The sequence below is a fragment of the Nansenia antarctica genome, assembly GCF_963989245.1.
Source record: "Nansenia antarctica genome assembly, chromosome: 9".
Lineage (NCBI taxonomy): Eukaryota > Metazoa > Chordata > Actinopteri > Argentiniformes > Microstomatidae > Nansenia > Nansenia antarctica.
The window spans coordinates 41,072,601-41,089,224 of record NC_137679.1 but is presented as its reverse complement, the minus strand read 5'-3'; the positions used below and the strand labels follow the sequence as shown (position 1 = coordinate 41,089,224).

At 50.2% G+C, this 16,624-nt stretch overlaps 1 protein-coding gene across 1 annotated transcript in view; it reads right to left on the bottom strand.

Moving 5' to 3' along the window:
* LOC308165643 (uncharacterized protein) overlaps positions 1-16,624 on the bottom strand; it is a 102,207-nt gene that overhangs the window by 77,373 nt on the left and 8,210 nt on the right. The gene's annotated exons all lie outside the window — the stretch shown is intronic.

Genomic DNA, 16,624 nt, shown 5'->3' with positions numbered 1-16,624 from the left:
CGGTGTGAGGCCGGTCTCCGGTAGGAGAGAGAGAGAGAGAAATAGAGAAGGAGAGAGTTAGAGAGAGAGAACCGCCACAGGCGATAAATCTCCATTTCAAACAGGCGTTGGAGAGACAAACAATGTAAAGTGCTGACAAGTGGCTGTATTTTTAGGGCTCATCCCTGGCTCAAAATCACTGTGTGATTGCGCTGAGTGAGTGAGTACTGTATAAGAGTGTGTGTGTGTGTGTGTGTGTGTGTGCGTGTGTATCTGTCTGTCTGTATGTATGTGTGTGTGTGTGTGTGTGTGTCTGTCTCTGTGTGTGTGTGTGTGTGTGTGTGTGTGTCTCTGTGTGTGTGTGTGTGTGTGTGTGTGTGTGTGTGTGTGTCTCTCTGTGTGTGTGTGTGTCTATCTGTACGTGTGTGTGTGTGTGTGTGTGTGTGTGTGTGTGTGTGTGTGTCTATGTGTTTGTCTCTGTGTGTGTGTGTGTGTGTATGTGTGTGTGTGTGTCCACCCCTGCCCTCCTCCCACGGTCTGCGGCGGTGTCAGAGTAGGACACACAGGGCTGGAGATGTTGACACGGGTGTGTGAACAGCAGCGGAGGGGCCATCTGTACCTACACACCGCTGCCATGGCCACACAGACCTGGGAAACTCTGCTGCTACGACCCCCCCACACTGAAACACTGGTCCCATGGTCACCCTACACTGGGAAATACTGGTGCTATGGCCACACAGCACTGAAACACTGCTGCTATGCTGATGTTCTGTGCGATTGCGGGCCATCTACGACAGATTGTTTGTGTTTTCTTTTTTCGCAAGGTTCCCGATCGTGAAGGGGAAAGCAATGCATGCATCCATGCATTTTGGAAAGGAATGCTATGCTATGGCCCCCCCCCCCCCCACACTGAAACACTGGTCCCATGGTCCCCCAACACTGAAACACTGGTCCCATGGTCCCCCAACACTGAAACACTGGTCCCATGGCCCCCCCAACACTGAAACACTGGTCCCATGGCCCCCCAACACTGAAACACTGGTCCCATGGTCCCCCAACACTGAAACACTGGTGCTATGGCCCCCCAACACTGAAACACTGGTCCCATGGCCCCCCAACACTGAAACACTGGTCCCATGGCCCCCCCCAACACTGAAACACTGGTCCCATGGTCCCCCAACACTGAAACACTGGTGCTATGGCCCCCCAACACTGAAACACTGGTCCCATGGCCCCCCAACACTGAAACACTGGTCCCATGGCCCCCCCCCAACACTGAAACACTGGTGCTATGGCCCCCCTACACTGAAACACTGGTGCTATGGCCCCCCAACACTGAAACACTGGTCCCATGGTCCCCCAACACTGAAACACTGGTGCTATGGCCCCCCAACACTGAAACACTGGTCCCATGGCCCCCCAACACTGAAACACTGGTCCCATGGCCCCCCCCAACACTGAAACACTGGTCCCATGGTCCCCCAACACTGAAACACTGGTGCTATGGCCCCCCAACACTGAAACACTGGTCCCATGGCCCCCCAACACTGAAACACTGGTCCCATGGCCCCCCCAACACTGAAACACTGGTGCTATGGCCCCCCTACACTGAAACACTGGTGCTATGGCCCCCCTACACTGAAACACTGGTCCCATGGTCCCCCAACACTGAAACACTGGTGCTATGGCCCCCCCACACTGAAACACTGGTCCCATGGCCCCCCCACACTGAAACACTGGTGCTATGGCCCCCCTACACTGAAACACTGGTGCTATGGCCCCCCTACACTGAAACACTGGTCCCATGGTCCCCCAACACTGAAACACTGGTGCTATGGCCCCCCCACACTGAAACACTGGTGCTATGGCCCCCCCACACTGAAACACTGGTCCCATGGCCCCCCCACACTGAAACACTGGTGCTATGGCCCCCCTACACTGAAACACTGGTGCTATGGCCCCCCACACACTGGGAAACACTGGTGCTATGCCCCCCAACACTGAAACAGTGGTGCTATGGCCCCCCAACACTGAAACACTGGTCCCATGGCCCCCCCAACACTGAAACACTGGTCCCATGGCCCCCCAACACTGAAACAGTGGTGCTATGGCCCCCCAACACTGAAACACTGGTCCCATGGCCCCCCCAACACTGAAACACTGGTCCCATGGCCCCCCAACACTGAAACAGTGGTGCTATGGCCCCCCAACACTGAAACACTGGTCCCATGGCCCCCCCCAACACTGAAACACTGGTGCTATGGCCCCCCTACACTGAAGCACTGGTGCTCTGGCCCCCCAACACTGAAACACTGATGCTATGCCCCCCCCAACACTGAAACACTGGTGCTATGCCCCCCAACACTGAAACACTGGTGCCATGACCCCCCACACTGAAACACTGGTGCTATGGCCCCCCAACACTGAAACACTGGTGCTATGCCCCCCCCAACACTGAAACACTGGTGCCATGGCCCCCCCAACACTGAAACACTGATCCCATGGCCCCCCAACACTGAAACACTGGTGCTATGGCCCCCCAACACTGAAACACTGGTGCTATGGCCCCCCCAACACTGAAACACTGGTGCTATGGCCCCCCCAACACTGAAACACTGGTGCTATGGCCCCCCAACACTGAAACACAATACCACACTTCCCTCCTCATTCTCAAGACCTTTGTTGCCAAACTCCTCCTGTTTAAACTTCTGAATGTAAGCCAACATGTCTTTACATTTATGGCATTTAGCAGACGCCTTATTCCAAAGCCGACTTACAATCGATACATTTGACTGAAGCAAGTGAATCATCAATCCACCGGTCGTAGCAGGGAGAGTAATCTAGCTCAGGCCAGCGGCCATTGGCAGTTGTCGTGATAGTTGTCTGTTGTTGTTGTGTTTTTTAAAGTAAACTACATTATCATTAGTGACATACAGTATGTGTACATGTTATTCTAAAATGTATATTTTAAAATAAATCCTAGTTCTTGTTCTGAATGGGAGTTTTATGGGAGTAGAATAGGAATGATTGCGTTTATCAGACGCGGGGGTATTGACTCTGGCTAATCCTGCCTTCTCCTAAATCCTCATCCCTTACACTTCAAACGCTGAGAGACACTTTCAATAGAGGCTGGCGGCCTCCCAACTCTCTCTCTCTCTCTCTCCCCTTCTCTCTCACTCACGCTTTCTTGTTCGCTCTCTCTGGAAAAAAGCCTCTTGTTCTCTGGCTCTCGCTCTCTCTCTCTCTCGCTCTGTCTCGCTCCCTCATCTCTCACTCTTTCTGCCTCATCTATCGCTCTGTCTTGCTCTCTCGCTCTCTCTCTCTCTTTCTTTTTCCTGTCCTCCATTGGATCAACTGTCCAACCCTGAATCACAAAGCCAAGCCGAATTCTGTGGGAATCTCGAGGAGGCCCCGTACCCTAGCGAGCGCACACACACACCACACACACACAACACACACACACACACACACACACACACCTCCTAAGAGGGCCGTGACAAAGGCGGGCCTGCCGCAGACCTGACCAACAAAGCCGGTGCAGCCAAATGAAAGGTCCTCACTCACTCACACTCACACGCACACACTCACACACACACACACACACACACACACACACACACACACACACACACACACACACACACACACACACAGGGTCCTCAGTTCACATGAAAGGAGAGGCCTGGGAGCCAAGCCTCTGAAACACATCTCAAGTCCAGCTGTTCCCCTAACACTGTTCCCTAACACTGTTACACTAACACTGTTCCCCTAACACTGTTCCCTAACACTGTTCCCTAACACTGTTCCCTAACACTGTTCACCACCACCTCTGACCGATGTTGGCTTAACCTCGACACACAACAGCCACTTTGGAGCCACTTCTTGTTTTCACGGCTCAGTTTTCCCACCATTTTGCATATTCATGCAAAAATAAAAAGCCACTGACATCGAACACGATCGGCTGTTGTGTTTGTGTGAATTCTGCCTGAGAGATTATCATCATCAGCCATGCAAATTGCCTTTTTGTGTTTTTCCAAAAACACTTGAAAGTGTGGAGTGGAGTGTCGGAATGAAATAATTAATAAACACTAGGATACTAGTAAATAGTAGCGAGTAGCTCCTGTGAGTGTGAGAACAGCAGGGCGACCCGGGTTCTGTGTGAGGGGGAGTCGGTGCCGTTTAGCACTAGCCACTTTTTCCACAGAGCTCTTGAGCAAACAGGAGTCCATCTTTTACCACTCCGACCAGACAAGGGAGAGACAAACGACTAAAACAGGCAACAACTGTAACCAGGGAGAGGGGTTCTACATCACTATTCACTGGTGGAGGAGGTGTTACATCACTGCCTGACCTGCAGACACTTCTCTCATGCATCCCCTCATCCCTCTGTCTTCCAACCCGCCAACAAAGGCTTTTTGATGGATTGTTGTACTCCACAGTGTTCGAGGAGAATGTCACACGCTGACCTCTGACCTCCCGGCGGGCGGCCATCTTTGTAGAGGGGGATGATGTGTTATGGTTGGGCGCTGCTGCTGCCCGTAAAAAAAAAAAAGGCTTTAGGTCGGTTTATAAAAATGTAAACGAGATGGAATAAAGACCGTGGGGGGGGGGGGGGGGGAGGGAGGGGGGTAGTCTGAACACAGGACCAGTCACCTCCCAACCCCAAACACCTACGGCAATGGATGAATGTGTGTGTGTGTGTGTGTGTGTGCGTGCGTGTGTATGTGTGTGCGTGCCTATGTGTGTTTGTGTGAGAGAGTATGTGTGTGCGGGTGTGTGTGCGTATGTGTGTGTGGGTGTGAGTGTGAGTGTGCGTGGGTGTGTGTGCATATGTGTGCGTGTGTTCCTGCATATGTGTGCTTGTGTGCCTGCGTATGTGTGTGTGGGTGTGTGTGCCTGCGTATGTGTGTGTGGGTGTGCGTGCCTATGTGTGTGTGGGTGTACGTGTCCGCCTGTGTGTGTGTGTGTGTGTGTGTGTGTGTACTGAAGGTGTAGTCTACGCAGGCAAACAACAAGAGGCTTTTCGAGCCCAGTTTCAGTGTGTGTGTCGCTGCCCGCCTGTTCTACCAGCGACTCTGTTTAGGCACGGCCATAAAACCACCACGTTTTGTGTTTTCTCACATCCTCACATACACATACTGGCTTTCGCTGTGTCAGCTCGGAGACACAAGAACTCCAATTCGCACCCGACGATCAGGGAAACCGAAAAGGACGGAGCGGTCGACTGTGTTTGTCTAGTGGGCGGAAATGAGATTCAGAAAATAAAGACCGAAAAGACAAAGGACACTAAAAGTAATTTTCCCTGACCGAGGCAGACAGCCAGAATGTGACAGATATAGCCTCGGTTTTCTGGAAGACAACAAGAGTCAGCACGGCTCAGGACTTCGTCACGACTGAATCAGTCTATTGTTTATTCCACTGGAGGGGAAATATCAGTACTATCGCTAATAAAAGAGGTCTTTCTTTTATCCCCAAAAGAAAAAATCGACTTACAAACCTCACCATTCACTCAACTTCACTCTCTCCAGTTCAGAGCGAGGCCTACCTCTCACAGCAACAAGAAAACAACCTTATTTTCTGTCTTATTTCGCACTTTTAACCTTTATTTTTCTACTGCACCGATGTATGTCCCTATGGTCACATACTCATTGTTTTATGTCCTATTGTATTCTGTTGTGATGTTGTCCATTATTCTTGTTGTTGTTTTTAATCTAATGTACGATTTTATGTCGTGAGGACTACGGATGCAAATTAGCTCACAGCTAAATCCGGCATATTTACTGGTCACCATACTCTGTACAAGTGACTGTTCATTCATGTGCACTGTCCTGACTAAATAAAAAGATCTATCTATCTATCTAAAAGCCCCCACCCCCACACCCCTCCTTGCGTAACATCCGCACTTTCTCAGAGAGGAGACAGAAGGGTGGGGGGGGCAGGGACAGGAGGGGGATGAAATCACATTGCGTTTAACCTTCTTCACTGTGTATTTTTCGAAGACTTTTGCACCAAATTGCAGGGTTTTACTCAGGGCTCAAGCAAACAAACACTAACACTTTGACGTCCCCTCCTTGTTTCGTCTTTGGGGCCTGGGATGGAAATGGCATAATTACAAGGTCAAAGTCAGTCAGACCGAGAAGTCGCTGGTTTCTAGAGTGCCAGTTAAACCTGAATGCGGGGGGTGGAGGGGGTGGCGGCGGGGGGCAGTGTGTGGTGGAGAGGAGTTACAGTCTGTTTTTTCGTGGGTGTTGAATTCGCAGTCAGACACCAACACAGATTCGCAGCCCTCAGTGGTTTAACATCTCAGGACCTCAGCAGTGTTCTCCAGCTGCTAGTCAAGCAGTTCCAGATTTGTAACTCTTGTGTTCTTGTACATGGAGATGTGATGAAAGCCATTCTGATTCTGTGTGTGTGTGTGTGTGTGTGTGTGTGCGTGTGTGTGTGTGTGTGTGTGTGTGTGTGTGTGTGCGTATGGGCATGCGTGCTTGTGTGCGCATATGTGTGGCTGTGGGTGTGTTTTTTGTTGATCGAGATGTAATAATAGCGATTCTGTGTGTGTGTGTGTGTGTGTGTGTGTGTGTGTGTGTGGGCGTGCATATATATGTGTGCGTATGTACATGTGTGCGTGTGATTGTTGTGGGCATGCGTGTGTGTCTGTGCATATGTGTGGCTGTGGGTGTGTTCTTCGAGATGAGATGTAATAATAGCAGTTCTGGTTCTGGTTCATTCGGCACCAGGCTGTTCACACAGCCTCCCTGAGCCTGACGTCTGCCCCAGGGGAGGCTGGAGGTGGTAGAAATCGGAGGCCTGTCTGGCTCACTGGATCACACATTGATACCATTCCTCATTACGTTCCATGCATCACAATGAGCTTGTCCTCCGAGTTCTACCTCCTCCAGCCTCCCCTGGTGTTCTACCTCCCCCAGCCTCCCCTGGTGTTCTACCTCCCCCAGCCTCCCCTGGTGTTCTACCTCCACCAGCCTCCCCCTGGTGTTCTACCTCCCCCAGCCTCCCCTGGTGTTCTACCTCCCCCAGCCTCCCCTGGTGTTCTACCTCCACCAGCCTCCCCTGGTGTTCTACCTCCACCAGCCTCCCCTGGTGTTCTACCTCCCCCAGCCTCCCCCAGCCTCCCCTGGTGTTCTACCTCCCCCAGCCTCCCCTGGTGTTCTACCTCCCCCAGTCTCCCCTGGTGTTCTACCTCCCCCAGCCTCCCCTGGTGTTCTACCTCCACCAGCCTCCCCTGGTGTTCTACCTCCACCAGCCTCCCCTGGTGTTCTACCTCCCCCAGCCTCCCCTGGTGTTCTACCTCACCCAGCCTCCTCTGGTGTTCTACCTCCCCCAGCCTCCCCTAGTGTTCTACCTCCCCGAGTCTCCCCTGGTGTTCTACCTCCCCCAGCCTCCCATGGTGTGCTCCTGTATGAGGCTTAAACACAACGCCAGCGGGGCAGCCTTGACACCGCTTCAGTCGCCAACAGACAAAGTGACTGTTTTAAGGCTGCCCCCTTTTCTCTCTCAGGGTTCCAACACTGGAGAACAAAGAAATAAATGGTGCTTGTTGCTGACTTCTATTAGTCTGACTGACAGCGTGGGTGTGGGTGTGGGTGTGGGTGTGTGTGTGTGTGTGTGTGTGTGTGTGTGTGCGTGCGTGCGTGCGTGTAGTCTGACTGATTGAGAGTGTGTGTGTGTGTGTGTGTGTGGTCTGACTGGCTGAGAATAAGGGTGTATGCTGTGTGTGTGTGTATGTGTGTGTGTGTGTGTGTGTGTGTGTGTGTGTGTGTGTGTGTGTGTGTGTGTGTGTGTGCAGTCTGACTGAAAGAGTGTGTGTGTGTGTGTGTGTGTGTGCAGTCTGACAGAATGAGTGTGTGTGTCTCCCGTTAGCGGGAGTAGCGCTGCCTGTGTACGACACATCCTCGTCTGACAGACCTTGATCATAGAGGACCCGACAGTGAAAACACAGAGTGAGACTTTAAGAAGCTCGCAAACACACCCGACATCCTCGCAGATCAAAGCCTGCAACATGTACAAATGGCTGCCGTTTGAGCTGCTTACAAATGTACCAAAAAGTACACGGGTTCTGAACAGCCGTTTAGCTGCCTTGCCTGGTAAGGGACACGTGTAATCCGGTGTTGTGTAGTAGAGGATCACAGCAGCTCCCTGGCTCGCGTACAGAGCCCTCCAAGGTCAGGGCTAACAGCTAGCAGCTAACCGCTAATGTTGCTGATTCCATTTTTTTAAGGGCTCTTCAATGGCAAGAGGACCACTGGCCTTGGAGACTACATACTCATGCGCACATGCACACACACACACACACACACACACACACACACACGCCTTCCTCTATTACCAGTCTGGACGGACTGATGGCAGCTGCTGGACTGAAAAAATCAGGTGTAGTGCTGAGGCACAAATATGTACATTTCAAGCCTGCAAACTGCGACACTTTAAATGAATGTGCAATAACACTATGTGCAATATGATCAACCCTAGTCGTCTATCTGTACAGTATAGTATAGTGGATACTAGTGTACATAGCCTCTATTTATGTAAACCAGCTCCTACCCTTCTTGTGTTTGTTTTTTGTTGTTTTTTTCTTTCCTAACACCAGGGGAGCCACCCCTCCTAAATGTCGTTGTTTGGTACCTGTACTATAGCAATGACAATAAAGACCATTCATTCATTCATTCATTCATTCATTCATTCATTACCAATAGTAGCCTCGACAAGAACTACAAATCCCATCTCTTGAGGCTCAGTGCCCTACCTGTTACCATTAGAACTACAAGTCCCATCTCTGAGGCCCAGTGCCCTATCTGCAGCCTTCCTCTAGTACCAACAGAACTACAAATCCCATCTCTGAGGGCCCAGTGCTGCCAGCACCTCAGCCTCTGCCAGCCCACATTCATTAGGCCACTTCTGTTCCTCCCAAAACAACAGGCTCCAATTAGAGGGAAAATAACACAATGGTGCGTGTGTGTGTGTGTGTGTGTGTGTGTGTGTGTGTGTGCAGTCTGACTGACTGAGAGTGTGTGTGTGTGTGTGTGTGTGTGTGTGTGCAGTCTGACTGACGACTGTGTGTGTGTGTGTGTGTGTGTGTGTGTGTGCAGTCTGACTGACTGGGTCTGTGTGTGTGTGTGTGTGTGTGTGTGTGTGCAGTCTGACTGACGACTGTGTGTGTGTGTGTGTGCAGCCTGACTGCCTGAGTTTCCATCTCCTTAAACAGCTCCAGCAGCTCCTAGACACAACCCTCTGAGGCTCTGCTGCCCCGTGCTCACATAATGAGGCACACACACACACACACACACACACACGGTAGCAGAAGACTAACAACTGATGTTGATGTTGAGTTAATCTCTCCTCTTTGGCTCCCTGTTTTAACAGTAGCACGTCCAACGTCAGGCACACAGCATCCCCTACATGACTGATGCACACAGCCATTATGGCGTGTTAAACATGGCTGTATACAGCTGCTGTACATATGCTTCCTGAAGGGTAAATGAATAGTTCTCGTACTTTCTAGATTGTGACGGATGATGATGCTACCGGTGAGGCTCTGTGTGGATGCCTTCGAGTGGAGTCGCTTCAATCACTCTCTAATTACTAGACAAGACTGTTTGTTTAAGTTTACATACACTGTATATACGTTTACTAGTTCATATGTTTATATGTTTATAAAAGTACATAGTTACATGCTAACACCCCCCTGTCTATATACCCCCCTGTGAATAGGCCATATAGTGTATATAAGTATACATAATAGTTTACATAATAGATACAAAGCTTACATAATAGATACATTCTCAGATTCCTACGGATTACTTATCCCCCTATTTATATCCCCCTATTTATGTCTATTTATGTCTATTTATGTCTCATTCTTGTGTTTTATTATCTTAGGACAGTGTTGATTGTTAGCACCTAGGCCGAGGGCTTGCATTTCAATTTCGTTGTACCCTACAATGACAATAAAGATCATTCATTCACTCATTGCAGGCTAGATGCTAGATACCGTAGCTGGGAAGAAGCTGCTTCGTAAAATATTTAATAATAAAAAAAACGTATTGTGTGACTGCAGTGAAATGAGTTGCATGCGATGTATTATGTTGCATATGGGAATGTTATGATGTTTTTCCCATAGGACAAAATAAACAGAATTCTACCACCACAAAGACTCTTCCTCATGTATTTATTTTCTTCTTAATGACTCATAATCAAAAACAATCGCATAAGCGGCTTGGGGGGGGGGGGGGGAAGGGGGGTATGGCGTTTACTGTTACTCTTAAAAAACAGTGACCGCAAGTTGAGAAATAATTCCAACGACCACATCCTCCTAACACACACAGCCCCTCCTGGGAATGTTAATCTGCCGCTCTCTAAACACTCAGGATTCACAGAGTCACGTTGAGAGAGAGAGACAGAGATGGGGAGAGAGAGAGAGATGGGAGAGAGAGAGAGAGAGAGAGAGAGATGGGGAGGGAGAGAGAGAGAGAGAGAGATGGAGAGAGATGGGGAGAGAGAGAGAGATGGAGAGTCACGTCAAGAGAGAGAGAGAGAGAGAGGGAGAGGGAGAGGGTGAGAGATGGAGAGAGAGAGAGAGAGAGTGAGATGGAGGGAGAGAGAGAGAGAGACTGAGAGAGATCCGACGCCCGGAACCACCCACACAGCATTGTCCCCCTCTGCCATTGAGACTTTAACAGAAGGGCCCGAGCAATTAGTCAAGAAGCCCTCCTGTGATAGGGCGAAAAATGAAGTGTGGCGACATATGTATGGGAAGCACGGAGGGACAGAAAACCTCTTGGCAGAGACGCTTCCTGAATCCCCCTCCCCAAAAAAGGAGACGGACAAAGGAATTGTTATGCTAGTCGAGTGTGTGGAGATAAAGAGCATACAAGTCATGCATCTAACATGGCTTTTATCATGGGGGGGGGGGGACCCCAATTATGTTGAATTAATGAGGGGGTTCGGCCTTTCTTCTCTCAACGTGTGCAACGGAGGGTCCTCAGAGGGCTTTGTCATGCAGATTTCCACGTCACGTTCTTAGGAGGAGAGGAGAGAGGGAAGAGGGCCGGGAGTGATACAAGTCAGGCTCAAAGCGTAAACACAGAAATGTGGAAATAGAAACGAAATTGACTCCTCTGCTACAGAAGGAGAAGAAGAAGAAGAAGAAGAAATGCTATTTAGCTGACGATTTTATCCAAAGCGACTGACATTGCAGTGAGCGCATACATCTTTCGGTATAGATGGTCCCAGCGGGAATCGAACCCACAACCTAAGCGTTGTGAGCGCCATGCCTCTACCGACTGAGCCACAAAGAACCCAGAGAAGATATAAATATATACAAATCAAACAGCACATATATATATCAGTTCTTCTCAGCTTCACTCAGGTACCACCTTCATGTGAGAGTAGTTGTGTCCGTGGGAGAAAAGCCCTATAGTACATGTCCCTCTGAATACTTTTATCTGAATACTTTTATCTGAATACTTTTATCTGAATACTTTTTTCCTCATTCAGATGTCCACGTCACGTTCTTAGGAGAGGAGAGAGGGCTGGGAATGACACCGTAAACACAGAAAAGTGGAAGAAATGAATAGAGAATAGAGATGAAATCAACTCCTCTGTGAGAAGCTGCCAGTTGTGCTTCTGAATCATTTGAAAGGCTTTCGTTGAATATAATAATAGTATGTCCATCTGAATAAGCCTGCAGACGACCAAAGCTAGTGAATCTTTAAATAGCTGAGGCTGGACTAGCCAAGTACGTCCACTTACTGTAGATACATTAGCTCAGCTACTATTATCTTAAAGAGATGTGTGGTCACATTGGGGGGGGATAAAAACGTTTTTTTTTTAATTATTCTTCGTTCTCCTAGCATTGTTACTGCCAATGGCCCCTGTTCCGAGCACAGATTACTTTTCCTTACGACGGCTGATGGATAGATGATTCACCTACTTAGACAAATGTATTTGCTTTGGGTAAAGGCATCTGCTAAATGCCAAAAACTTCAAATGTAAATGTATTCTGACTAACATGAGGCTGAATAAGTAGCCAGTCAAATTAGTTTTAAAAACTCCAAAGTGATGGTGTCCAGAAGTAGCAACTGTCTCACCGCAGTGACCTCACTTGTGACCCACATGCAGGACATTACTACCCATAATACACTACATTACTGTGTAACGAATTCTACTAAATCAACTCCCCTGGACATAATTATGTGGGTGGTTCTTCCAAACCTGGGGAGGTAGAAATCAGAGGACGGGGGCTCGTCGTAACGCACGGAACGGAGCGAGGAACGGTATCGAAAACCTGTGCGTTAGACACCCCTCCATCCCCTGGATCACAACCAGCCCCGTCCTCTCATTCCTCCCTCCAGCAGACCCCTTTCCTCTGATCTAAACGGTCATTAAAGGGGCATCGGCCATTAAAGGGGAGGTTTTCAGGTCTAATGTCAGTGTGCCTGAGACCCCCCCGGGCCCCCCCCCCACCCCCCTCCCTGTGGAGGTGAAGGAAGAGAGAGAGACGGAGGAGGGAAAAAGGAGGGAAGGGAAAAGGGATTATGGGGAAGAAAAAAGAAAGGAAAGAGAGACACAGGGACCGAAGAAAAAAGAAAGGAAAGAGAGATACAGGGACCAAAAAAAAGACCAAAAAAAAACAACCTCTAAGAGCCACAAGTACTCCCCTGCGCTGCCCCCGATGGACGTCTGTTAACAATCGCTCGGCCGGCTCCTAATTTGGGGGACAACAGAGAGTGCGCGGTGCAGTATGTAATGCATTATGGGAAGGGCCCGGGAGAAGGAACAACAGTTAAGAGAGGGGCAGGCTAATGTGCCCATTTGTTATATGCAAGGCCTTCAATTAGACCTCTTTATCCGATGCAGCTGGAGACAGGGGAGTGATTCAGCACCCCCTCAGAGAGATCCAGAGAGCTCCAGAGCAACCGAGGCGGGGGGGGGGAGGAAAGAAATTGAGACACTGGCGAGACAGACCACAATGTCGAACACTCAAGAGGCAGCAGCGAATAAAAAACAGCGAATAAAAACAGCCAATAAAACGCTACTCAAAGCTACTCTTATTTTTATTTTTTTCTAAGTGTGTAAAAGGCTTAACAAAACCGGGAAACTCCGAAAAGAGTTTGATGCTTGATGTGCTTTGAGTGCCTTATGAAACGTAATTGATTCAGTAGGGGGGCTTGGCGCTGGGTACCGGTGGTACAGGGGGAAAAATCGGTTTATGGAGCTGTTTGTTAAGTGCGAATGGTTGGGCGCTTCAGAAACGCGTTTGGTTCGAGAGGGAGGGAGGGAGGGAGGGGAGTGAGGGCCGGGCTCTCTCCACGTGTTGCTCTCGCTTTAATATTTCATCCCCTAGCAGCTCATCCACAACCCACTTTGAAGTCCTCCGTTGTTTTTTCCGCAGGTCAGCACAATCTCCAGGCAGCGAAATTAAAAAAAGAAAAAAGAAAAAAAAGAAAAGACACACCAAAAAAAAGAAAGAAAAAAACAAACAGTAAAAATATTGTGAAGGCAAGCTGCTGCTGGCCTTATTTCGCCATGTAACCCCCTTTCTTCTTCTCTCTGTCAGAAGGGAACGCGACCGCCCCCACACCCCACCACCACCACCCGCCACCCCCGCCCCCCTCCTCACCCTCCCACTCCCACGGGACTGTGTGTCTTTCATGTGGGGGTCGTAACGTTCCTCCACATCATCCAGACAATGCACAAATATGCGGCCTGCAGAGCTCAGCCCAGAGGGAGCCCTTTCTCCTCGCCGCTCAGGTCTGTCCTCCGTCCATGGCAACCGACCTGCGCTATCCCAGAATCCCGCTGGGCAGGAGTCAGGGCGCTGACAGGGGGTCCCGGCGGCTATGATTCAGCCAGCCAGTGAGGGAAGGAGGGAAGGAGGGAGGGAAGGAGAGAGAGAGAAAGAGAGATGTTGCACACCTCACCACACCAACATTCTCTATGAACCTGGAATTTTAATATGAAGACAAGAGATGAGCCAATGAGGTTAGAGGAGGGGGGGGTTTAGGGGGGGCTGACCATGGGGGGGGGGGTTTAGGGGGGCTGAGGGTTAGGGTACCACCTGTAGATGAGTATCGCTCTGCCTCTAGTGGAATGTTTCAGACACTGATACTCTTTAACACAGATAGCGGCTTAGAGAGCCTGAAAAAAAAAAATCATAAAAAGAAAATCTTTAAAAAGCGTAATGGAGTCGTGCATTCAGTGAACACTGAACTGATACAGTTTTTGGTCACATAGACCTTGAATTTCAATTGAATTCGCCATTTTAGCAGACAGCTTTTAATCCAAGGCGATTTAACAATTACGAATTACAGGGACATTCCCCCCCTGGCACTGTGGTGGATTAAAAGCATCACATCGGTCGCTAGATGAGCCTTTGTCTGCTGTGGAGTCTGTGAATCGAGCGCTAAGCCACGGTGAATGGACAGTACAGTACAGGACAGTACAGTGCGAGCACTTCCCAAATGCTGATGTGTCCAGTCTCCTCTCTGGCATAAACAACGTCCAGCCTCTCTCCTCTGCCATAAACAACCAAACCAGGTCATGTAATGACTAAGACGTCCTGGCCACAGGTCATTACTGTCTCTGTCTGACCAAGGTGCTTCTGCCTCTGTCTGTCTCTGACCTAGTGTCTCTGACCTTTGCCTCTGTCTCTCTGTCTCTGCCTCTGTCTCTGACCTGGTGTCTCTGACCTTTGTCTGTCTCTGTCTCTCTGTCTCTGTCTCTGACCTAGTGTCTCTGACCTTTGCCTCTGTCTCTGTCTCTCTGTCTCTGTCTCTGTCTCTGTCTCTGTCTCTGTCTCTCTGCCTCTGTCTCTCTCTCTGTCTCTGCCTCTCTCTCTGTCTCTGTCTCTCTGTCTCTGTCTCTGTCTCTCTCTCTGTCTCTGTCTCTGTCTCTGCCTCTCTCTCTCTCTGTCCCTGTCTCTGTCTCTCTCTCTGTCTCTGCCTCTCTCTGTCTCTGTCTCTGCCTCTGTCTCTGACCTTTGCCCTGCTGCCTCAGTACAGTACAGTACAGTGTGTATGTGTGTATGCGTGTGTCATATTGCACCCAGCTGACAGGCCGCAGCCGTCAACACGCAGCTGAAGCACTGCCACCAGTCTGGTCCACAGGCAGGGGGAGGGAGGGGGGAGACACTGTGCCAGGGAGGGGGGAGACACTGTGCCAGGGAGGGGGGAGGGAGGGGGGAGGCTGGGCCAGGGAGGGGGGAGACACCGGTCCAGGAAGTAGGGAGGCTGGGCCAGGGAGGGGGGAGACTGGGGGAGGGAGGGGGAAGACTTGGCCAGGGAGGGGAGAGGGGGGAGGCTGGGCCAGGAAGGGGGTAGACTGGGCCAGGAAGGGGGAGGCTGGGCCAGGAATGGGGGAGGCTGGGGGAGGGAGGGGGAAGACTTGGCCAGGGAGGGGGAGGCTGGGGGAGGCTTGGCCAGGAAGCGGGGAGACACCGGTCCAGGAAGGGGACAGGTTCCAAACCACCGGCTCACAGTTTACTACCCTGGAGGACTGACTGTCACGTCTGCCCGGCAACCGGCTCGACGCCCGCCCGCCCGCCCGCCCGCCCGCCCGCCTACGGTCAAAGCAGACGGAACCGCGTGGATAACTTGTTGCCATGCCGACAGAACCGACCGTGTCACTAGTGTCAAATCCACTAAAAAAGAAAATCATTCAAGTCAAACAACAACAACAACAACGTCGCCTTTTCAAAAAAGTTGATCAAAAAGTGTGAGAGAGTTTAACAGCTTTTTTTGACGACATTGACCCAACCCAACCCGGTCCCATATTGTGAGGTCCGCACACCCATGTGAAGGCAGCCCTGCCGAAGCGTTAAACACAGTGTTTAAGTGTTTATGCCCCGGCTCTCCTGCACATCAGCCCGGATCAGTGTGAGTGGGATAAGAGTACGTCTCCTCTACACAAGAGCTGGGTAATTAAAGTCATTTGGAGTAATGATATGGCTCTCTGTACCTTAAGTACAAGTCAGTTTTTTTCAAAATCCCAACGCAGCCTCTGTCCTCTCTCTCCTGAGCTGGATAACACCACGGAGCGAGCAGGCAGGCAGGGGGGAAAGCACGCAGGCAAACAGAGGCAAGTCGCTGCTTGCTACATCCACCTGCCAATCATTATTACCGAGGCCGAAACCAGAGAACTTGAGCCCCGAGAGGGGGTTCGGGGGCCGCGAAATGTCACGGTGGTACCGTAGGTTATCCTGCGTCGCGGTCTTAACTGACGTTTCTCACGGTCGACCGTTTTTTTTTCAAATTTGAAAAGAAAACTGCCGTTCGGAATATCTCGACCGCAAAGCTAGCCCTCAACTCAACGCCTTCAGGGGTAGATAATGTTCGATGGCATTTCTCACAAACGATCAACTGTTTATCAACTTTTCAGAAAATCTGCTATTCAGAATATCTTTCTCAACCACATAGCTAGCCCCCTCCTCAACTTATCGCCTTCAGGGGTGGATAAAGTTGGATGATATTCCTCATAATCAACCGTTTTTCAACTTTTACAAGAATCAAGTTATTCAGAATATCTCCTCAACCGCAAAGCTAGCCGCCTCAACTCATCGCCTTAAGGGCTGGATAAAGTCGGATGGTAGGGAGAGAGACTCACTAAGATACCGTACAGAACCATGCCCCAC